The 26,256-nt window shown below is 40.9% G+C and overlaps 1 protein-coding gene across 1 annotated transcript in view; it reads left to right on the forward strand.

Moving 5' to 3' along the window:
• The window catches only part of pard3aa (par-3 family cell polarity regulator alpha, a), a 349,907-nt gene that overhangs the window by 411 nt on the left and 323,240 nt on the right, over positions 1–26,256 (forward strand). The window lies entirely within an intron of this gene.

Here is a 26,256-nt window from a genome sequence, read left to right on the forward strand (position 1 = left end):
GAATTCTTAGTAACCTTATCAAGTATATCCATAAATCGGGCATTGGAATACTGTTCAAAGTGACTGACGATGAGACGCTCAATGTATAGGTTTTCATGTGGTTCCGATTATTTTGATCATCTTGGCAGCTAAACTTCACCGTGACTGAACTGCTCTCAACAGTTGAAGTAGTAGCCTAGTAGTTTATCAAGAATAGCTGCAGCCTAATACAAATTCTTGCTTTTTAGGCCCTGTACCGTATGTTGTAACTGCTTCAATATTTCGGCAGTTTCTGAGTTTTGCAGGGCCATTAACACGGTAGACTAAACTTAAGGATTTATAATTCAGATCGTTTAAGGTCAGCGCTTTGCCGCGCTGTTTTGTAGATGACAACCAGCAATCCTTTTCTGCGGAAGGAAAAAGGCCTATACATCAGATGTCAGTATGCTTTGCTAGTTATGTGGCTCACCTTTATTGCCGTTTGATGAAAAGGATCTGCAAAGTAGACCGACCTCTCTTCTAAGTCATGCAGTTCCTTGCATGAATCTGAAGGAAAATTGTTACAGTTAGAAACACTAGTCAATATTGCTCTAAGAGAACCAATACTTGGTAAGAGACGGGACTATCCTAAGTATAAACCTTTTGGGGAAACATATGGAGTACTCTTAGTCAGTTCAGTATTTTATTGAACCATTTTCATTTGGGTTTAATGTCAGAGCCTCAGTAACTTTTTGGTTTGGGCGTAATCTTGGCCACCATATTCTGTATTCTCTCTCCAGCTATACAGTGATGACAGATCTCTGTTTTAAAAAAAAAAAAAACGTGTAAGATTTACTCATCAGGCCAAAAGTATTTTTAGGCTAGCCTTCCATATGGGATTTAGAACCAATTTTGCTGCAGTGCCTTCCAGTCTTCTACAAAGCATTTTAGTGCATAACATTTATTTGTTTTGCACTGAATTTTTGTAATTGCTGGGCAGTGTATGAGCTTTGTGTGTTAGTCTGAATCCTTGTTGCCTTGACACTATTGCTCATCATTGAGGCTAATGCTAAGTTTGCTTCTGTTTCTAGAAAGGAAGGCCCTGAATGTATTTGGAAATGAGTATCGGTACCACGTCATACTCATATGGCCTCAAATTTTACAGTCTTGGAATAGTTTGGTGAACCAGAGCCACCGTTGCCAGGGTGTTTCTTTACACAAGGCAAAATAAGTTTTATGTTTTTCTTTAGAGTGAGAGAAAAAGAGAGATACATGCAACTTTGCGTTTTTTACCCTTTGGTCACCTGCAATTGGGAAGTTACTGTCAGCTTGATTTAATTATGTCTGACACTTCTCTGGCATTGTACTGTAAACCTACTTTACACATTTGTGTGGAATGTTTCGGTGAAAGCATTCTTAATAACATTGCATAGTTTATTTTAGCCTTGAAATAAATAGAGTGGATTTGTGCTTCCCAAATACCTTCATGGGTGTAGTTATGTGTTAATGTTTTGGTAAAAATGCTTGTCTAGATATTAAGATGGCTTTTGTCAAATGTGCAGACTTTTACAGTCTCACCTTGTACCTTAAAAAGCAAAGCTGAATAGGTCTGAACAGTCCCTACATGTACATGGGGGCCTGATACTCGTTTATGCTCCTGATACTCTACATGGGGGCTTGATACTTGTTAATACTCCTGATACTCTACATGGGGGCCTGATACTCTACATGGGGCCTGATACTCGTTAATACTTCTGATACCCTACATAGGGGCTTGATACTCTTAATACTCCTGATACTTTGTTAATGTTTGGACTAATAGGCAGATCTGAATGAAACTACCCCTTGGATATAAACATATTATGGTCTAATAGCTATATAAACTCACAGTACAAATAGTAATTTTGATTACTCAGCAAGTATGGTTTCTGAGCATGTTTAAAGACATACTTTGCCTGTCCTATCAGGAACTTTTTAATTGACATTTTGATAGAACTAAAAATAGTTCAGTGTTTTGTCAGGAAGTCCAAACATGTTTCACCACATGCTGTTAAAATGCACAGTATAAAACTGCACTTTTTGTGCATTACTTTGCTTAAAACACATTTTGAAAGCATAGAACAACACAGTTTAGCTTCAGTTGACATTGAGACAGATAAGCCTTTGCTCCACTCTTGAAGACTTTATTAGACTTCTGCTTTATTTTACTGCACTTTATTGGAATATGCTATATAAAAGCCCCTAGAAAGTATTGTTATTTACATACAGACACAGACAGTGTGTGTCTTGATGCATGCACTCTCTAGTGCGAACACATAAACACACAACCAAAGTCTCTTGTGGCCAAGCATGCTCGTTTTCCATGCCTCAGCAGAATGTCGGCAGCTGCTCCATTGATTATGGCTGAGTGTAGTTTGGAGTGTAGAGTTTGCCAAGCCTTCTCTCTTCCTCTACGCATACACACTCCACCAGCACGGGAGGGCCTAGGCTGACAACAATTCCTGCTGAATCAGTGCTTTGTCTTGGGGGAACATGGCAGTGAGGCTGAATTAGCCCTGTGATCGATAGTGACCAGTGACATTGCAGTGAAGGAGAAAGCAAGCTCTTTATCAATAGCACCTCACAACACATCTATGCCCCAGCCTGTTCTCTGTGTCTTACCATCCCTCTCCCCTTTTCCCATTGGCTCATTGAGTTCTATCTGCCTCTGTGTGGAAGCGCTGTACATGCATGTTCTATTTGCTCTGTGATGAAGCGCTGTACATGCATGTTATATCTGTTCTGTGTGGAAGCCCTGACACATTCATGTTCTATCTCCTCTGTGATGAAGCGCTGTACATGCATGTTATATCTGTTCTGTGTGGAAGCCCTGGCACATTCATGTTCTATCTCCTCTGTGTGGAAGCGCTGTACATGCATGTTCTATCTGCCCCTGTGTGGAAGCCCTGCACGTGTTACTCCTACCATGCACAGTAGGGGTGGGAATCTCTTGGCACCTCATGATTCGATTCCGATTCAGAGGTCAGCGATTCAATTCTAAATCGATTATCGATTCTAAACCGATTATCGATTCTAAACCGATTATCGATTATCATTTCTAAACGATAAAACGATTATCGATGCATTTCGACTTTTAAAACATTCGAGTTTGCTACTTTGCTACACTTCCTACTTTGTGTTATATGTGTGTGATAATTAAAGAAAATCAACAGATGAATTACCTTCTCTATTTTTGATTAGAGAAAAAGCTTTTCCTTGTCACAATTTTGACTTTCTATGAACAATGCAATAATCGATGCAGCTTGCATTTCAACATAAAATGGATGTGTAAATAAAAAAAATAAAAATTTATTATGAACTTTTCTGAATCGAAACAATCGATTTAGAGAGAATCGAGAAAAATCGAATAATCAATTTTTTTCCCCCACCCCTAATGCACAGCTCCACAGTCCACAGTAAACAGTTGATGGATTCTGATGGGAGGTTACTGTGTATTACCCTGAAATGTGCATTCAGCTGTATTTGGCTCTTCTTTTCTGAACTTAAATATATCTGGACATGGACAGTATTGCCTTGTTGAAGCCAGTGTAATATGCATTGAGTGGAGCACAGTTCTGCACTGGACCTGAATCCACACCCTTGGGATTGAGGTTTACTCACTACACTGTGGTCACAGTTACTCCCCTAAACCTCACTGTAACCTAGAACTACAGTAAATTGGCTAAACATTTGACTTTGTCTGGCGGACAGATGTTATCTGGGGTGACCAGGGAAGTCTCACTCAAACTGTAGTGTTGTGCAAGATTAGATATGTCCCCTATAGTTTGGATGAAAGAGTACATTCATACATTGCCTCTTGTCCTTAATTGGGTTGTCATTGTTTGATGAGGATAGTGTGTTCATCTTTGCTGGTTCTGCCTGTATTTCAGTGTAGACTTAATCCTAGTATATCCGTCATGCAGTGATCTACATAGAGGAACCACAACGCTAGGGTCTCTAATCTGAACAATTTGAAAATAACTTGCATCTTAAGTTATAAGTATAGTAATATCATTATATGCATATATGTGTGGTTTAGGAAGTCATATCTATATCATCCCCTTTCTTTAATCATAATTGAACAAAGGAAATTAACTCTTTCAACCATATTCTGAATTTTGATACTTTTGTCAGTCTTTCTGTGACATCTGTGTGTGGTCTTTTGGGCCTTCTCCACTTAAGGGCCATGACATCCCTCCTGCCCTTCTTATTCACCCTGCCCATGTCTGTGTGCGCCTTGACAGCTTTGTGCTGTGTGCTCCCTGACCTAGTGGGACCTTTTGGGTCGTTCACATGATGCTTCTTCCCTTTGGCCCACTCTGATGGCTCCTGTGTGACTTCTTTTCTTTTCTTTGAAATGGTTGTAAAGATGTTGGGGTTCAAGGGTGATAATGGAAATAATGTTTCTAGTCTCCAGTGCACAGTAACATGCAGTGATTTAAATCTTGAAGTTGATAAAAGAGCGTCATGCCCTTTGCAGACATAGGTGGAAAGGGCGTCCTCAGGAATGCCAGCAAAATTGAACTGTTTCCCTTGATAATGTTATGCTTGCCACAGATATGGCTGTATACCATAAAACCTTTATTAAATGATAGCATAACGACAAATGTGGTTACATTTTATGAATGAGTTTTCGTGAATAGATTGCGCAGGTTGTCCAATCCACTTGTCCTCCCTCATGATGTCTCAAGGGTAAACTAGCCGCATTTATGTTCTTTACTTTGCTTTAAGCCAGTTTCACTGATTTTTGTTTTTTTTAATGGGCAGGTAATGACACATTTCAAAGCTCATTATGTTTCCTGTGAACAGGCAAAGGTATTCCCACCATGATGATTTGAAGTGTGGTGTTCTGTTGCTATAGCTATCTACCTCACGAGCCTTAGAACTGACCAACGTACTGCAGAGTTGATATTTTGTTTAGTTTTGTGTTGAGTTTTCACACATTGCTGATGTTTAGTTGCTGCGGTGAATATTGTGAATTATGTTGCCACTGGAGTCCAAATCTTTGTTTTAGTGTGTGCAATAACAAGAGGGAGAGGCCGTAGCGAGTAGGGTTGGGTACCGAGAACCGGTACTAATATGGCACCGGGACTATACAACCGGTACCTACCCGGACCGAAATGTCACGCAGATTTCGGTGCTTCCTTTCAGTGCCTGAGTCGATTGAAATGAATAACAGCAACAAATCATGCAGCTAAATGAACAAACCGGACCGAAATGTCACGCAGATTTCGGTGCTTCCTTTCGGTGCCTGAGCCGATTGAAATGAATAACCGCAACAAATCATGCAGCTAAATGAACAAGAACTGAAACCCAAACGATACCCATCCCTAGAAGGGAGTGAGGTCATATGAGAGCATGTTGTCTACCACATAAGTGTCTGTGTTGGCCAACATGTGTCCATGTGGATGAGAGGCGTGTTACTGACTCTTCTGCAGTCACTGGTGCAGCTCTTCTTAAACTACCAATCAGAAGCCAGGAATGAAGACACTGGCAGTAGCCACGGTCTATATGTCCTTATCCAGCCCATGACCTCAGTCAACCACAGGTCATGCTCACAAGCTAGCCTTGCTCTCTAAAGTGCACTCTGTGTGTGCTGTGGATCTGTGTGTGTGTGTGTTTGTGTGTGTAAGCAAACAGCTTCCATGTGTTTTACATGCTACTCAATTTCTCAGTCTCCGAATTGGATCCCCATGTACCACGTGGCCTACTATGGGTTCAGGGTATGATTTCCAAATCCTAGGTTTATTTATTTTATGATTATTGTCCAGTGATATCTCATGGTATAATCAGGTGGACTTTGTAAAATACATGCTCAGAGAGAATTGTAGCATGTGTGTGCAGATAAAAAGATTTTAGTTGAAGAGAACAGAGTCTGCGTGATGGTTGTGTGTGGTTGTGTTGATCAGGTTAATATAAGTGGATTGGATGGTTGTGTGTGACTGTGTTCATCAGGTTAGTGGGAGTGAATTGGATTCATTTAGCCTGCTTTTGAGTAATGGCAATGGTGTAGGAGCAAGGCATGAGGTCAAATATGTGTGCAATGAGTCAAAAGACCTCACGATAGCACAATGACTGTCAAGAAACTGTAGAAAATGAATGTTTCTGTAGTTTCAGTTTAGAAACAGTAATTTTCTACTTTTTCTTTACAGTTATTAAGGTAAACAGACACAGGTCTATCTAGGGTCCTTTACACGTAGTCAGGCACTTTTAACCCCAAGCTTTCCCTTGCTATCGGTTGGGGACTTTGCACAGTGGCCAAACCTGTCAATGACCCTTTTCACACCTGGTATTAACATGCGTCTTTGGTGATCCGATTACAAATGTACAGCTCTAAGCACAGATGTGAATGCACATTCAGATATGAATACAGATGTGAATACAGATGTGAATACACATTCAGATATGAATTCAGATGTGAATACAGATGTGAATACACATTCAGATGTGTGTACAGATGTGAACATTCAGATGTGAATGCAGATGTGAATGCAGATGTGAATACAGATGTGAATGCACATACAGATGTGAATACTGATGTGACTGCACATTCAGATGTGAATACCGATGTGAATGCAAAGGACATGTTACAATCCTATCCCTCAAACCACATTCGGAGGTGGTTTGGGACACATATGGCCACATTCTTTTAGCAGTGTGAATGTGAATGTTGCCAACACATTGTTATTAAGTAGTTATAGTAAAAGTATCAGTAGAGTAAACTATAGCCTAGGGAACAGCAGCATGGGCTTGTGGTGTTGCAGGCAACACTATTTCCGTGCTTCAGAGAAGTGGAATCCTTGTCAGGTCAGCAACGATTTGTGTATGTAGATGAAGCTGAAGTTGGTCTACAGTGAAATAATCCTTTCTGAAGCAAGGCTCTATTTGTGGCACTGTCATGCAAAAATAATCTGACCGCACACCGAATAGAGAAAGTTCAAGTAGCCTGTCCCTAGGATTCTAAACACTGGCCTTAAATGAACCTGTCAGTGAAGCGCAGGTTTATGCGCATGCTATACACAACCGTGAGATGTAGAATGTAAGCTATTTAAAAGGTAAACTAACAGTTCATGACTCAAATGCACATATTCATGTAGGCTAAGGGAATAGGGCTTGGCATGTAGAAAATCAAGTCAGAAGGTTTCTCTTTATTTCTTTTAATCCCTGATTTATGCCTTCCACCAGTTAAAAGCAACAATGCATTTGGCCCTTGCAAGCTGAAATAATATAAGTGTTTCTTTGCATATAGAGTGGGGAAGTGAGATCCGAACACAAGTGGTCACTCAAGATGCATGTGGACACGCATTTTAATGGCAAAAAAGGGATGTGAAGGGACTGCTTAGAGCTGTTTCTTGTGATTGGACCTCACAGGACACGTGTCAATACCACCCTGGGCGCATGTTAATACCAGGAGTGAACTGGCCTAATGTCACATGTCAATACCAGGAGTGAACTGGCCTAATGTCACATGCAAGTGATCATGCTAAAACAGCCTAGACCTCCAGATTGGATACTTAACAATACTTAACAACAACAGCAAGGAGATGCTTTGTGAGCACTTCATATGTGACCCTTTGGTAAAACTCTCATCTATTGAAATTGAATTATTGAACTCACATACTGACATCCGTGTCTTGCTGAAGGCTATGCTGTTTACCGATGAAATAGATGTTTTGGTTGTTGATCAATTTGTCCCATCTCCTTTATCACATATGCCAAAATAAATGCCCTCAGATGAGACGTTTTTAGTGTTTGTTCCCCTTTGGCGGCTTGTGTATTCATTCACCCTCCCTGGAGTTTTCTTCCACCTACTAAAGTAAAACAAGGTGACCTTGGGGCTGAGTGATGCCTGGTCAATCAATTTATGGTGTTTATGTGTCTGTGTTTAATCAGGCTTGTGGCATCATTTGCCATCTGACAGACCTCTTAATTGCAGACTTAAGACTTAAGACTTACTTTTGGAGTTATGCACATAAATGAGGCTTAGGCCTATTTATATGATAGAAAATGCCCAAATGTTTATGGAGAGATCTCAGCGCCATATTGATTATCTCATCTACCTTCATGAAACCGTGATCTAGATCCAGACTGAATATGCCCAAGCTGGACAAAGAGAGATTGTATTTGTCGTCCAAAGCCATAATTGCTGTCATTCTCTGTGGTCTCCTCTCAATTATAAAAATTAATTTAGTGAAAACTCAAGAAGAAAGGACCAGAGAGGGCATGCCTGATCATGCATACATACATTAGCACCTGAACAGAGAACTGAAGCACGTGAAAGTAGGGCTGGGGGGTCAACGATTATTTTCTAAACGATTAATCTGGCGATTATTTTATCGATTAGTCGGCTAATCTAACGACTAATTGGACGATTAGTCTAACGATTATTTTTCTGTTGCTCGATTAAAACCATAATGTATCTCAAATAAATACCAAAAAAATCTTAATAATATACTTTATTGAGCACCATTTTGCACAGCAAAAGTCCAACAATGCATTTCATGTTTATCTAGAGGCACAGTCAAAATGTTTGGTACTCAAATGAGCCCTATCACACCTGGATGTGGTGCTCATTAATTTAAATGTTTTCAGTGCTCATAAAACATAATGCCCATCATTGAATATTAATGTCTGCCTAATATTCGTTCCAATTATAGGCTATATATATTTTTAATAGGCCTAATCGAATTTATTATAGCCTATTAACGAAGTTTGGAGTCAAATCTATAGTGAAAAGGCAGGCTGTATAGCCTAAAACTGTGTTGGCTACAAACACTCATTAAAAACTGATGCTAATTATCTGGGAAAAATTCTCTAACTGGAGTCAAGTTGTCATTGCGTGTATCAAACCATTGTGAATTTGTCATAACATTAAAACAGGAGACGACTTACTCCTTGTAGAAGACTGATGCTCAGAGCTCCAGTGGTTTCCTCAGGTGAACGAAACTTCAGTCGCGCTCAATTCCAGGATGCTTTATTTGAATTGGTTGCTGGCTTAAATCTTACCCAGATACAACAGATACAAAAGATACGTTTTTTCTGATTGGCTATTGTGTAGCCCATTTCTTTTTTTGGATTGGCTGATAAGTGGCACCTGACCTCACGTCAGAACTCAAGGGGATTCGGGGAGACGTGCTTGATTCCTCCATGGTGAGGGCAGCGCGGCCAGGTCATGTTTGTGCGCAGCGGCACATTATATAGCCTAGAGGTTTTTTTCAGCGTGAGAAATACGATGTGTGGCGGGAGTTTTTCGTGATTTAAAGACCGAAATGAGTGACTGTCACGCTCAATGCGTGACACTTGAGAGCCCTGCATTGGCGATCTAACGTAGTGTATCATGATACATACTATAAGCTGGCCAACGTTAGTCTAATGTTATGTGTTTGACTCGCAAATTACCACAGCATGAGTTAGCTCTCTGTGCCGTTTGTTCGTGCTTGGTTGCCGTGTTCTGCAGCCGTAAGTTAGATGCTAACTAACGTTAACTAAACTGGCACAGCTGTCTAGCCTCTAGTAGCTAACGTTAACTACTAGCAACCAAGCACGAACAAACTGCACGGAGAGCTAAGAAGATAGTTAGCTAGCAACACAAAAGTGTGCAGAGCTCAAGCTACACAACACACTGAACCAACGTTAAATGAATGTAACCAACGTTACTTATTGTCCCCTTCACGTGAGACAATGGGGTGCCTCCGCTTCAGATGCTCCCACATCGCTGTTGTGCTGGTGTGGTATGCCAACTCCATTTGGCAAAGACTGCAAATAAACGACACCTTTACGTTTGGGACTAAATTTGAAGTATTCCCATACCTTTGATGATTTAGGGCGAGGTATTTGGACTTTTTATTTTAATGGGGCTTTTTACAGGGCTTTGATGGGCATCCTGCTGTGAGGTGGTTGGCGTTTCTATCTCCAATCTAATTGCGCAATGTTTGTTTCTGTTTGGGTAAGCCATGTGTATGTGCCGGAGCGTCGACGAAAAAAAAAGCGTCGACGTAATTTTGAAATCTTCGTCATCGACGCGTCGCTACAGCACTACGTGAAAGTAATCATGAGTGGTTAAGATGGAGAGCTATTGAGACATAGAGACATTGTACAATTCCTAGGCACACTTTGTATGATTCACCCTTATCTCAACACACTGCAAATGGAATTCTGGTGGTGTTTTTCTAGCATGCCTGTGGTGTGTTAGGAATCACACACACGAAAGTATGTCCGTTTCATGGAGCTTTAATAAAACACATTCACCTCGCATGGACACATGTACAACAACCGTTGCTTCTCTAACATTCTAGTCTCGTGATGATCTCGCGATATTATACTTTTATTATAAGAACGCTACAATGCCGCTCTGTATAATACCCCTTTCACATCTGAATCCCATTAATGTATCAGGAAAAAACATCATGGGATAGATTTTCATTCACATTTAGTCTTCCAAAAGGGTAAAGTAATGGGTGTTGTATATTTCCACCCAAATATATTTAGCAGGATGCTACGAGCGTAAACCTCCACAAGACGGGAAAACATGCAAGGTCTCATGGCACTTATGAACTGCCCTCAGTGATAGTATGCTATCTCTAGCATAGGGAACCATGGGTTGCTAGGGTGTGTTAATGTTAATATGAACTGTCTACGGTGACCATATTTGAGTTTGAAAAAAAGAGGACACTTTGTCGCGGGGGAGGGGGCGTGCTAGTGTATAGCATACAGATGACCCCACCCCTCCGCCAGCAACGATGTTTTCCCATCTTTTTTCACATACAGATGACCCCGCCCCTTCCCAGCGTGACGAGGTTTTGCCATATTTTCCACATGCAGATGCCATATGCTGTTGTGAACAATGCAACTAGATACTAGTTGCATTGTTTACAACAGTACATGACATCTCTGTAATGTGCTGTTGTGAACAATGCAACTAGTCACTAGTTGCGTTGTTTACAACAGCACATGACATCTGCATGTGGGAAAGATACTAGTTACTAGTGGAAGAGGCAAGGTGCTCAGTGTTGCCAGATTGGAAATGGCCAAGTATCATACCAAATGTTCAAAATAATCTTCTTTGGAGGATAATTATTGTGCATCTGGCAACACTGAGAGGGCGGTCAACCAATGACAGGTTCTCTCTACAGTCAGAGCTCGCGCAATAAGGTGGAACGTAAGGGAGATAGGCTACCCTTTGCTAAACTTGTAAGGGCGTTAAAACTAGTTTGTGAAACACATTGTGTGTACATTTGTGTACATTGTGAATACATTTACACCATTTATGCTAGCATGCTCATCCTGATTCGTGTATGATTTCATCTGCCATGTTCCTGATTGTCGCCAGTCCCCCCTCTCCCTGGCCCTTCTCAGACACCCCAGAGAGCAGAAGGCCAGTGGACCTCTGTCAGCCCCCTGGGGGCAGAGTGGGCGGCCTGCTGGCCTTTTGCTCATTGGTGTTCGGGGACACTGGTGAGATACAGACAAATGAGCCTCCATTTTGCCACTTGACACTTTCACAAGCATTATGTAAAAATGACAATGTTATTAATTTACGACCGATTAGATCCTTCTCACAAACATCATGTGCTTGTTTGGGTTATAGGCTAGTGCATGATCTTCCATTTCCTGTTCCCACAGAGAGTCATTTTGACATTTTGAAGTAAAAACTAGTTTTGACAGGACAGATTTAGTAAATGAAATGTCAGCAAGCCTCTGCATGAACTCCTGACTAGTGTTCCTCTCTTTTAAGTATATTCCTTTTACAGCGGCTAATGGCAAGTCTATACCCAAGGAAAGATGCCGTCTCTGGGCAGGTTCCTTCAGAATTTGGCCTCTTGTTTCTATCCAGGTAGACATGCCAGACTAGAGAGCCAGAGGGTGAGAGGCATAAGAGCCAAACTTAGATCACAGATGTTAGATTTTCATTTCAGCTTGCACCCCTCCAGAATTGAAATCACTGGGATTCAGTTGTTTGCCTTTATGCTTTACAGGACAATGAGTAACAATTTTGCTGCTCACTTAAATTGACTCTTTACCAGTAATCTACAATGAAAATGGTAAATGGTCTGAAATGAAATGGCCAATTATGGTATCTGAGGAACTGTAAATAAAATGGATGCATTGGTCCTTGTTTTCTTAGGAGGGATTCAATGCAGTGTAGTCTGTGTAGTGGCTGGAATGTGAGAATTCTCCTCACCTAAAGCTGAGAGGTGTGATATAAAGTGGACATACTGTGTTGAAACATACTGCATTGAGTGGTGTCTCAACACGTTGGGCCAACCCTTATGGGTGGGGTTTCTCAGTGCAATGTCAACTGCAGTGTTGTGGTTGAGAAGGTAGTCTAGCATACTGAAAACAGAATATATTGAACACTTTGTGACTGAAGCTTGGTCTTGAGTATGCTGAGATCTGCTGTAGCAGTGGCATCTTTCCTGCTATCACTCAATTGGACTGTGTTCTGGTTGAATCTGCAACTTTGAACTCCACTTTCATGAGGCGCGTGATTGTTTTAAAATGGGTCATGCACCAAGCACATTAAAGTTGAACTTTAGGACTTTTAGGAATGCCCTAAAATGGCAGCGACTGTTTAAAAAACGCTCAGGACGTTCTTGAAAACAAGGTCTACTCCATAGGACTGTTGTAAAACAGACGCTAACAGCTTAAAAAAAGAGGTTGTGTGTGAACACGACCTGGTAGTTCCCACCTACATACATTTGAATAGGAAAGACATGTTACAAAGCTATAGAATGGTCAAGTGGTGTTTGAAGTCCAGAGAACAAATGAGAATAATAATATATTTTGACAAGTTTGTATGTTACCCTCTCTCCGAGCATGTGAAGCTGTATGTCAGTGGCCAACACTTATCTGTGATGTTCTACTGTTTAGTTTTGTTGATTCTCCTTCAGTTGTTTGGTTAATTGTCTTTGAGCAGATTTTGAGAAGAAAGAAAATATTAATATCAGACCTGTCCAAAATGAGGGAGATGATTCCTGATGAATATGGTGTGGTGATATCTTCCGTGAATAACATTGTATCCTGCATTAAGGATTCAAAATTGATACAAAGCTATAGGAAGGTCATAATAAGACACCTTTTCTTTAGTTTAGGAAGCTGCAGTTGTCTTATATGTCCACAGAAGCTCCATCTATGGTTTACATGGGTGCAGTTAATCCACAAGTTTACACTGAGAGATAAGCGTAGATAACCTGTAGGCTATCCTAGGTCAAGGAACTGTGATCAATCATTAAGAAAAACACTCCCATATTTAAGCTTGCAACACTTATGCCTATATTTCAAATAAGTCCTCATGCTTTGGATATGCAGCACTACACTACTTGCTAAACAATCAAGGCTCATCAATGCCAGTGCTTGTCAGTAGTTGCATTGTAGTCTACATGCTTCAGCTTGACTTGACTATTGGCCTATGGCTACAACATATCGGCAATAACGCTTTTCCAGTTGTTGAAATAAACCAACTGATAGGTGTGGCATTGTGTGTTATACTGACTAACATCTCTCTGCTAACACTTATTGCTTAACTATTACATACATAGCATATATAGTCAAAGCAGTGTGATAAGACACAGTTGGTGGTGTTTTGATGGTGCTTGACTGTGGCCATTTATTAAAAAAAAAATATATATACAGTATATACTGTATATATTGAAGAAAGTTCCGTACTCTCTAGAGGTCGACCAACATGGGTTTCTCTATAACCGATGCCGATGCCGATACTTAGGTCAGGGTTAACCGATAGCCGATATGGGCTGCCGATTTTTTTTGGCCGATTTTTAGGGCCGATATCTAAAAGTTTTCCCATTAATTTGCATGCTAAAGCGTCACACTAATAATAAGTAGATGCACACAATTTTACTCCCCTACTAGTATCTTAAGTCTGAAGTCCGTGCCCCCGTACACACACACACACACACACAGCCTAATACTTACAATCATCCATAATCTAGGAATCCAGAGAACCCCCCCCCCCCCCCCTTTTTAATGTATTATTTATGTTATTATTATTTTAGTTATTCTTGTCTTCAATGTATTTACATATATGTATGTGTACAGACTATGATTTGTCTTTATTTTAGGGTTGCTGTCTGGGCAGTGGGAGGGGGGAGGGGGGAAGGGAGAATTCTTTGTAAAACTTGAATCCGTCACATTTTATGTTTTCATGTGTTGTTACTTCAAGAAAAAAGGAAAAAAAAACGTTTTTTTTTTTTTTTTTTTAAATCGGCCGATGCCGATAGATTAAAAAATGACATATCGGCCCGATACATCGGTCGACCTCTAGTACTCTCAATGTTGGGACAACTAATGCAGTGTTCTGGGACACTTTGAGACCATTCTCAGACCCTTCTGGGTGTTTAGTTGAATGAAAAGAGCACATATTTCACACCAGAAGCATCGTAGAGGTGGCAACAGCACTGCTGTGGCGCCAGATGCGGTGCAGTCCAATGGACCTCAGTGGAGCAGTTGAAACAGGTGTTTGCACCTTGCAAGTGTACTAATACCTCCAGTTTAACTTTGCCCCCTGCTGTGCAAGTGTGCAGTTATTTTTCTATTGCTGATTTTCTTGAGCACTACTGTTAATTTCAAAGCAAAGTGGTCTGGCCACTGTTTGCTCTGGATGCCGTAATCCATAATCCTCTCACCTCACATAGAAGGTGCAGCTTTACTAGTCTCACCCTTCAACCCCTCAACCTCTGCATCGCCTGGCATGGTTATTAGGAGAACTGTGGTGTGGTTCCAATTGCATTCTGCTCACTTAATGTAATGCAGTGACCGAGTTAGTATTCCAGTCACCATGTTCAACCTAAAGATACACAAGCAGTCACAAGAGGATGGGGGTGGAAGGCTGTGTGGTGTGGTCTCTAACCCCCCCCCAGTGTAACATGCTTTCTAGATAGATGTTTTCTGGTCCTGTGTGTTTATGTGTACAATCTCAATACTGTAAACAAAAACGAATTTATAATTTAAGCCTCATTTGCAATCCTAAGTATGCATGGAATCTGTATTGGAATGGATGCCAATTATGTGCTTTCTCGGTGAATTGTAGGACGGGTTGAATAGATGTGCGCCTCTCTTTGTTCTTCATTTCATGATTGCATAATGATAAGAGACTTTAACGATTTGCTTCTTGTTTCAAACTGTTTTGGGCTGCGTCATTTCAAACAAACTTCAATGCTGTTTTGGTGGATACATTGTGGTAGTTTGGGGTGGCGGTCATTGGCGGTGGCAATTGGTGGTTGGTGCTTTTGGCCTGTATTTAGAGGCTTTTGTGGGTCACTGTCTTTATCCAGTACAGAGGCAGAACCATTGTTATTAGCATCCTAATTAAAGGTTGTACTCAAACTAAAAAGTATCATGTACAGTTTAGATAATTAAACTTCGAATTAAATTTCTTGTCATCATGGTCTGTATCAGTATCATGATTCAGTATTACTTCAGCAGCATTTGCCTTGCGTGTATTAGCAGGTTTTGGATGTCGGTGTTGGACCAGGATTTGTGGTATTATTCTGAATACTCACTCACACTGTGATCTGTTTTTATCCCATCCTCCTAGTGTTTGACTCCAATCTCTTCGTAGAATAGGTGGTACTGTACAAATACGCACCGTTTGCACCAGTTTTATGACATTCAGAACAATCAAGGTCTTCAAGTATCAGGTTCCCTCCATCAGCCTTTATAAATTGAGAAGTCAAATAGGGCTTTTTGAGTCACACATTCAGAAAAAAGGTAACTTGGTACCACGCACTGTCAGCCATTTTAGAAATGACTTAAATAACCTTCCACTGACCCCTTCACATGCAATTCTGTTTCCTCGGAGCAGAAACACTAGCTGGCCATTAACACACATATTTCATTGATCTGTTCCCTCTCAGCAGAATGCCCTGATCTGCCTCTTATGGCTGTCTTCATCTGTGAGGAAGGCAGCGTCTGCTTCACTGGAGGGATATCAGTGAAACATTTAAATGGACAGAGCAATTCTCTCTGATTTTTCAGAGCGCTCCACTGTTGAAATCAAAATGGCTAACACAAAGGGCTAATTGGCATTGCTGGACAGTCAGCCTTTTGGGTTTTAAAGTGATAATGATCTACAAGTGTTAGCGTTGTGATTTGCTTAAGCTCTGTTTCATCGTCTTTTCTGGTAGATTAGTACCAGCTCAAACTCAGTTGTGACTCCTCTACAGAGGATAAAGAGAAGCCTTCTGGCCTAACTTAGAATGGGACTCCTAACTGTAATTATTATCTGCTGGAGCCCTCTTGTTTTTCTTCTCATGTTTATTATGGGGCCGTGTAGTGCAGCTGCTCATTATAACAACTTCCAGTTCCATGGTTCCATGGTTCCCAACAGTTCCCTGGCTCCTTACAGTTCCCTGGTTCCTAACAGTTTCATGGTTCCCAACAGTTCCCTGGTTCCTAAGACTCATATACTGCTTTGACCCAGTTATTGCCGCTTGCAGCTAAATTCTCATCTTTTTTTACTCATCTGGAGGCATCAACTTAAGGCTAGTGTTTTTTGGCATCGTCATTTATTTTTACTCTCTATTTTGTGAACGTGACTGCAGACAGGCAGTGGTGACTACATGGAAATGATACAGACAAACTGTTTCTCATCAACACCCTTTCCCAGTTCAAAATCATGAACCTGCAAAAGTGCCTCTTATTTTTTTTTTAACTGTGCGTTATTATCACAAGCTTCTCCTCATAGCTGTTGTGTTTGTGTTAATGAACTTTTTAGACAGAGGTGAGGAATACTTCACATTCTGGGATGATATTTGTTTTGTGTGTGTCTGTGTGTGTGTGTCTGTGTGTGTGTGTGTGTGTGTGTGTGTGTGTGTGTGTGTGTGTGTGTGTGTCTGAGGTTGTCTGTGTGTGTGTGTGCCTGTGGCTGTCTCTTAACCAGCTTTGGTGTCGGAGCAGTGTGTCTCTCTGTGGGCTTTGGGCTGGTATTGAAGCCTGCTCAGTGGAACATTTCTGATCTGTTCTTTTGGAACAGGAAGAAGGGCTTTTAAACTCTCAACATGTTAGAGGGATTTGTGCCGATGGATGAGTGTTGATACTCCACCTCTCTTGCTTGCTGTATCTCCGTGATGTGAGAAAGTTGTTCCCTCTATCATGGGTTTTCTCTCCGCCTATCCAGTGATAAAAAAAAAGAAGAAAAATGCTATTCTGTGTGAATGATTTAGCCCGTGGCCCAATCAGCTCAGTCCTCATAGTTTAGATCAGAGAGCCATGTAAAAGATCATATAGTCAAACCGAACGAGGTCCAAAGGCCTGTTGTTTGCCCCACGCTATAGTACGGATAATGTTTTCAAGGTGCCTCTAAGAGTGATGTGGGTGACATTGACAGAGTTGAAGATAAAGTCTGTTACAAATTGTGTTGCAAAATGTATTTTTTGGGTATTTATTTTTAAACCTGGTGTTACCACTTCCTTTAGCAAGCCTCTCGATTGCATTTTCACTTGAAAGCCTGCTTTGAAACTGGGATCAAATATGGTTATTACTGGCCTCAGAAGTCCCCACCAGTAAAAGATAATATACTGTTAATATCTTTATCATGGTTTTTGATTTTTACTCTGATCAGGTTTCTCAAGTGACAAGTAGTGACATTATGACAAGTCTGTCTTTCTTCCCTACTAAATGGCGGAGCCTCAGGAGTTTCTTTAAAGCTGCCTGCTTGGCTTGAGATTCCGCTTTTGTAAATAGGTGATGTAAGTATACATCTCTCAATTTAATTTCCCACTCATCACTCCTTGAGTTGTTGTCTGGTCTAAGAACATGTAAGCGTGGGATAACTGCCCGGTTCCTGAGCTGGGTCAGCTTGTACGGATCTAGCCTACCGAGATTACTCAGACAGTAATCCTTATAAATTACGGAGAAAATACGTTACTGGCAGAAGTTTTGATGTGGAATGGTGTTGTATGCTTGAGTGGAATGGTGTTGTGATGGGGAATGGTGTTGTATGCTTGAGTGGAATGGTGTTGTGATGGGGAATGGTGTTGTGATGTGGAATGGTGTTGTGATGGGGAATGGTGTTGTATGCTTGAGTGGAATGGTGTTGTGATGGGGAATGGTCAGGCACGTGCACAGATAGACCCCAACTGGTGCTCAAGCACCAGCCCTTGTGCCCTGGTTGAGAAAAAGTGCCCTTTTTTTCTGGAGACCAATTCTTTTTTCAATCATCAATATTTCTAGAATACAAATTAGTCTCTCGTCATCAATTTCCCCAAATGTGTTTTGATATCTGAGGGGGCATTTATTTGGAGTTCTTGTGAGAATTTCGCCTCGACATGCTCCGCGGCATAGACATAGAATAAAGTATTCTTTGCCTATGATCTGCGGTGCTCACAAGCCCCCTCCCTCCTCATCCCCCACATCAGTGTTGAGCGGCAGGCCAACAGGTGCAGCCTACTTCTTCACTGACCTGCATCAGACAAACAGGTAATGAGGGTGTTTGTGCAATCCCCCGACGTTGTATAAATTAACAACATTAGTGCCGCTGAAAACAATAGGCCTACGTCTGAAAACCGGACTGGTCCGACGTTTCCTAAAAAAATAAACAGACAACTAACTTGATTTCAAAGCATTGTCCAGCTGTTTACTGACGTTTGTCAGGTTTAATTACATTATTTGTCTGAAAGTGCATATTTTGTGTTGTATAAATGCCGTTTAAACAATTTCGAAAGTATGTTGAATGTTTGTTTAAATGTCACGAGAATTCACAGCTAGAAAATAGCAGGTAAACTATGCTAGCTCTCGGGTCATGATATCCTTTCCCACATTGTTTAACGTGATATTTATGTAGGCTATCTCTTCGTTTTGCCAGTTTTACAACGACAACCAGAATTTTTCCTCCAAAACAAATATGAAGGGCGGTCATTCCAAAAGGATTGGTTTTCTAAAAATGGGTGGCTGGAGTATTCCCCAAGTTCAGATTTGATGCACAAGCATGGTGAGGTGGACCAATTACAGAAAAAAAGGCACCCCAGACATCATTTGATGTATCAGACGTTAAGGGAGTGGAAGACAGAGAGCGAGAGAGATTTAATTTCATTAATAATTTTGGTGATGGGCGCCCTTTTTTTTTTTTTTTTGAGCACCTGCCCCCCAAAATGTCTGTGCACGTGCCTGGGAATGGTGTTGTATGCTTGAGTGGAATGGTGTTGTGATGGGGAATGGTGTTGTATGCTTGAGTGGAATGGTGTTGTGATGGGGAATGGTGTTGTATGCTTGAGTGGAAAGGTGTTTAGAAGTAGCCATATTAACGGGCTATACGTGCTTAAACACTTAAGCTTGCCTCTTGGTGATCCCAAGACTGTGATTCCCAGCCATGTCTTGACTGACGAGAAGGGTGTTGTTGTGAGGTGGCGATGGTGTAAGAGTGAGTGAGGAGAATGTCATGGCTGCCAAGTGTCCCCATGAGCACACACATTGCTTTCCCAACATAAAAGGACTGTCAACTCCCTCATTTGGGTTAGAACTAGCCCAGACCTGCTAGCTTGGGGAGCCTACATGAAAACACACCCTCTGTCTACACGTTCACACATACACACAAACACACACACACACACACACACACACATACGCATGTGCACACACAGAGAGAGAGAGAGAGAGAGAGAGACACACACTGAAAAACTGAACTTTCCAGTCTAGCTGTAAATCCATAACCGGTTTCTTCTTCTGCATTGGCTATGTCTGTGAATGCAACTGAGGTCTGTGTTTTAGGCTAGAGAACACATATCAGTTGTTTGACACCATGGACAGTTAAACCATTTCCTTTGTCTGAAGATAAAATCTTAAATCTTAGAATCTTTTGTATTTTGCAGATTTGATCAGTAGCCCTTTGTCTTTCCCTTTGTAGGCGTTTGACAGATTTTGGTTGCCCGAAATTAATTAGACTCGTCTAAATTTAAGAAGACCCTATTTATGTGGAAAGGTATATATATTTCAGAAAACAATAGAAAACAATCACTACTATCATCCGTACACATCTTAATACAGTTTATTCCTGTTTTCAGACTGTGCTAGCCATTTTGGTACACACACACACACACACACACACACACACACACACACACACACAGGGCTGTTGCTGGCCAATTGGGGACCCTAAGTAAAATTGCTTTATGGTCCTCCCCACTCAAAAAATTTGACAAAACAAGCTAAAAATTATCATAGTTATAAACGTGATTCTCTTATATACACCTTTTAAGAAGCCTATTACAGATATTCTCTTCTTTATGCAGTTGAAATTGCAAATTATATATTTTATTCATCTAAGATTCTTTGCTTACATTGTATCTTCAAATATTCAGTTAAAAAGAAATGTTGCCAACCGTATGCTGTTTGATAATGTGTTGGTTAATCTATGTGTTGGTGTCATTAATTTAACATATTTGGTTGAGGCTACATTCTTATATTTTGACTTTTTACCTAGTGTTACCAAGTGTTAGATGATACAGTTTTGCTGAGTTACGTTGGGACATCATTGTAGTGATGTGAACCTGATAGACTACTTCAAAAGGATGTCCATTAAACATTGCACTAAATTAAATGGAGCTGTTATTGTTGAGTTTAGGAGTGCTACAAATCATTAGCCTGACAATGTCATACTCATAATTCTAGTCAGAATATGAGTCTGTATATGAGTATGAGGCTGTATTTTGCGGTTGCAAATCTGCCCAGGACTCTTGCCTTCTCTCCCTTCTTTAGGCTAAACGCAATTGTTTTGTTGCATTTGCTGCACTTCGCGGTGTTTGAATCTTTTTGTGCAAAATACAGCCACACTTTTGACCGTTTATCTTTCGCTATTTTCTCTGTTAAAAGGTTGATGGCGAGCTCTGTTTGTGCTTGCGCTGTTAAATTCTGCCTGCTTCACTGTCATAAGACTGTTGCTATGAAAACACCAATGAGCGTGAGCGCCACAGGACAAAGTTAACATTGGGAGATGGGGCAGTTTTAAATGTGACCCACGAAATATGCCTGGCAACAAAATAAAATATAAGTCATACAGATCATACTCATACATAGGTACGCCACTCATGTAACTGCTAGTTAGCTATTGCTAGTTTTCTACTGTTTTGGAACCAGCTTCCGTGTTTCATGTTGCAGCCTGAAATAATTCCTGTTTGTAAGACAACATTTTACGTAAGTTTTGTTCATTTAGCTGCATGATTTGTTGCTGTTATTCATTTCAATCGGCTCAGGCACCGAAAGGAAGCACCGAAATCTGCGTGACATTTTGGTCCGGTTTGTTCATTTAGCTGCATGATTTGTTGCTGTTATTCATTTCATTCAGCTCAGGCACCGAAAGGAAGCACCGAAATCTGCGTGACATTTCGGTCCGGGTAGGTACCGGTTGTTGATCCTGGCCATTACCAGCCTGTGACTCCATTTCTTTCCGTCAATCAGTCTGGCCTAACCCCATGCATTTTCGTTTCCGAGATGGGCGGGTGCTTAGCTTGATCAATTGAAGTTCCCTTAACCAATCAGCAACGTTTGGTACGCATTCGGTAGATTAAACTCTTCCCAAAGCCAGTTGGGAGAAGAGCTACGACGTCCTTTCCAATCATAAAACTTACAAGACAATACTCTTGTTCTCCTTTTAATTTTCTGATGTTCTCGAGAGTTGAGACAACTTTTCCGATAGCTTTTCGTGTCTCTTCCTCCAAGGCGAGTTTTGCGTCACAGCTCTAAACTGTTCGCTGATTGGTGCGACTGGATTTTGAAGCCTGGAAACGATTGTCAACGGGGTTGGGCCAGACTGAGTATGAGCTTGAAATCAATTCAGGCGGAAATACGTAGGCTGGTGTCACCAGGCTAACCAGTTGTATAGTCCCGGTGCCATATTGGTACCGGTTCTCGGTACCCAACCCTAGTAAGGACAGTCGTTGAGTAACTAGTCATAATGTCAAAGTCAGCACATTTCAAGAGATTTCGTTAGTTTTAGCTGCTAGCATACCTTTAGCGAATAGCTAATGAGCCGTTGTGCTGCTTTAAGACCTACAATCCTCAGCAACATTCGTGTTGCACATTCACAACTAACCGAGTCAATGTAGACATAAAAAAGTCGTAGATAGCTTAAATCACATAAAACTTCACACTTAGGTTGCGAGACGCCGCCATCTTGGTTCGAGTTATAATCTATCTATCTAATCAACTCAAGCGTTGGTTGGTCATCTGTCCATCTTCATATAAAGCCCGCCCTGACAATTTGATTGGTCCGACAGAATCCTACCTTCTGATATCGCTCCCCAACTATCTCAGTGCCAGACCCAATCTCCCAGACCAAACATTTTGTGGGCGGAGTTCGGGCTGGTATCCAGGCTAACAAATCATGCTATTCTTGGAGGAATGACAGATCAGATGAGACGCTAAAGTCTGGAGCAGGAGAGACTGAAAACACTTACAAACTTAAATGTTGGATAGCGTTTGCTTTTTCTCCCATAGATAAGGCTTGTATTAACATGAAATGGAGCTGGTAAGATCTTCAGCTTCCTAACATTAGCTAGTTAAACTTTTCTTACCTACTTTTAAAGTTTTGAAATTTTCATTAGTTTTTCTTTTTATTTATTTGTCTTATTTATTTAGTCTTTCAGCTTGGGTTTTGATTTCAGTGTAGTTTAAGTTAGTTTAAGGAGTGCATAAGAAGTTTTATTTTTATTTTCAGGAATTGACTAGTTTTAGTTGAGTATTTTAATTTATTTTTTTTGTATTATGAAGAATTAAAGAAGCGAAACAATGTAAGATGAAACGATGTATGACATCACATATGATTGGTTTCATTCTTCCATGGTCCCTTTCAGAGGCGCCTGCAGCCGTACGGCTGTACGCACTGTGCGTACCTTCTGCTACGCGAGAAGAAGAAAAAGAGAGAGTCTAAAATCATGCGCTGAGCCTGGCCAGTGCACAAGGCACAAACAAACGAATAGTGATTAAAGCACAAACAAATGCTCACAAAAGTTATCTGACACACGCTGTTCCCAGCACGACGCATGCATTGCCACTGTAATCAAATATTATGAACGCATATTACAATAGGGAAACTGCAGACAGAGGGGCGCGCAAAAAAATTGCGGTACTACGAACTCTACGGGTGGGGGAAAAATTCTCTCTAAAACGATTCTCTCTCGATTCAGAAAAGTTCATAATTGATTTTGTAATAAAACCCCCCCCCTTTTTTTTTTTTTTTTTTACACATCCATTTTATGTTGAAATGCAAGCTGCATCGATTATTGTATTGTTCATAGAAAGTCAAAATTGTGACAAGGAAAAGCTTTTTCTCTAATAAAAAATAGAGAAGGTAATTCTCTATTGCCACATTTCCAACTTTGTGTTTGATAATTAAAGAAAATCAACAGATGAATTACCTTCTCTATTTTTTATTAGAGAAAAAAGCTTTTCCTTGTCAACATTTTGACTTTCTATGAACAATCCAATAATCGATGCAGCTTGCATTTCAACATAAAATGGATGTGTTTATTACAAAATCGATTTCAAATCGATAATCGATAATCGATTTAAAATCGAATCGTTGACCTCTGAATCGGAATCGAATCGTGAGGTGCCAAGAGATTCCCACCCCTAACGAACTCCCTGTCCAAATTAATGGAGTCATTTGACTTTATGATTCAGGGTTTGCTTCAGTATCTTATGCCCCTCGTACTTATCCGACAATGTATGGCAGGAAATAAAATCAGGGTACGGACAACTAATGGCCATTGAGGATGCCGATACAGAGCTGGTGCTGTGGAAACAGCTAAATGAGTTACAGCCAAATCGCAGTGAGCTTTGTCAAGCCCTGGAAAGTTATTTATTAGGCCAGTGTCTCTCAGGAGGACAAACAGAACAGCCAGAGTGGTACAGCAAGCAGGTTTTACCTGAAATTCGAGATGGAAGGGTGCCATCCCCCAGGTTTTAATTTTTGTCCTCTTCTGTTCTTGACTCATGTGTTGTCCACCATGTGTTCTGTAAACTGTTGCCTTTAGCCTTCCTATCATGTTGTGGTGTAAATGCTATGTTATGAGATGTACACGTTTGTCCTTTATGTACACAAAACAGTATTCATCACGGCTTTTCTTGTACGCTATTTTGCGTCGAATTCTGATGTGGCAGAGGACCTGTCTTATTGAGGTGTAGCGGCAAACCATCACGATCAACAACTTGTTTGTTTGGTGGTCAAAGTTTTCCCTCCAAATAGCAAGTCAATAGAGCACAAAATGGCAGTAGGTCATTTTATTTCACTTGGGGTCATTTCTGACAGCCCGTCGGAGAGGGGGATGTTACATTTCGGCATCAATCTAGTGATTTTTGTTGAGTTTTTGAGTCAAAATAGTGGGTTGTGTGCTACAGCATGTCTCAGGGGGCACACAGAGTACCTGAGTCATTCAGCAGCTACATCAGTTCTTGAGTTTTTACATTAACATCGAATACTCATTATTTACGCAAGGCTAGTGTAAAAACTGAAAATTAATCTAGTTAAAAATAGATATAAGTAGATATGACCAATTCAATTTTTAATTATTATTAATCTTACTACTGATAGCCAGGTATTACTGAATTTAAAAAAACAAGCCGCTATATATGAACACATTAAGAATACTTATTGGACAAAAAAAAAACACTTTGCTGCTGGGGAATGTTGGTAACTAACATTCAAATATCCTCTGTATCATGCATACTTCACCCTTGCGTAAGGTAAGACCAAGGGTTCATAACATATCATACATTTTATGCTGTGCTTGATGTGCTGACACCAGCCCCATCATAGTCTATTAATTGATAGGTCTCTCAAAGGAGTACTTAAGTTTTTCAGGAAATGGAAAAGTTCTCGATTTCTAAAATGTTGTGCTCGTGCAACCCCTAGTATGAGTGTGTACTTGTCCATGTGTACAGTGTACTTATGCAGACTAAGTAAGAGCAGACCCATATCAAGTGCCCTCTTCAGTGCTCACATCACATCAGCCAGAGATTGAGTTACAGCTCAAGTGTGGATGGAGATATGACCCGGAAGGAATAACTCCCTCACAAATTAACATTCTACAATATTAGTGTCAGCCCGTATACAGTGTCATGATGAAAGGACAGAGGCAGAGAAAGGAAAGGAGAGGGCTACAATATAGTTATGGTGCTGCTGAACAGGCTCCATACCGTCCCAATTGAGCTGTCCGTCTACTATACAGCTGAAGTATTTCATTGCAATATTTTACATATCAGTTTAAATCGATAATTATTGTGATGAAATTCGACAATACAAATACCTCTTTGCACCTAAACTCAAGCCAGAACATGTCTTTCACTGCCACATACAGTGCTTCTTAACGGGGTCTTGTGTGTTTGTTTAAAGCAAGAGTATGCAGGGATTTATTTATTATTTATCACCTTTTGAGGTATGTTACTATAGGCAACTAGTTCCGGACAGGTCAACACACTTGCCATTCCACTAGCTGCCAGGGCTAGCCTATGTACTATGTAGTTCTGTGGTCCAGCAAGGACCACCCTGTGAAAAGGTAAGAAAAGCGTTCACATCGCCAATTATATCGCCAAAAGACACTAGTTAGCATGCTAACAAGCTTTATCAGTGCTAACTATGCTGTTGGCAGGGTTTAATGTCGTTTATATAATTTATGTCATTTGTTTTCTCATTTTAGACAAAAACTTAGCGCAAACTGTAAGTATAGGTTCAAAGTGTTCAAACCTGCATATGTTTTCTCAACCCTTTACAGATTAGTCATAGCATAGGGTATTCATCTCGAGGCTCTGCTCTGTATGTTTGCATAGCAGTGAAAATGGAAACTATAAAACGAACTGCTTCTGTAGAGGAAATATTACTTTGCAGGTCTCAAGTGCTCTCCTCCTAGAACCTGCAGTGCTCTCTGCAGCCCTGCATCTCATAGCAGTCACACACACACACACACACACACACACACACACACACACACACACACACACACACACACACACACACACACACACACACACACACACACTAACACACACACACACGACCAACCACTCTTAAGTGCCAGGCTGGATCAAAGCGCCCAGCGGGTCTGAAATGCCAGCCTCACTCAAGGCGGCACAGCATCGCCTGAAGTGGTGTGAAGGGGAAGCCTAAGCGCTACTCCACTCTGGGGGCGGGCACCTATTCATCTGGCTGCATGGGCACACAGCCTGGCATACTGGCACTGCGCCTGGCCTGGCCTGGGCTGCACCCGCCGGGGGAGAAGAGAGAGAGGCCAGTGTGCTCAGGAGCTCGCTGCT

Source organism: Sprattus sprattus (genome assembly GCF_963457725.1).
Source record: "Sprattus sprattus genome assembly, chromosome: 17".
Lineage (NCBI taxonomy): Eukaryota > Metazoa > Chordata > Actinopteri > Clupeiformes > Clupeidae > Sprattus > Sprattus sprattus.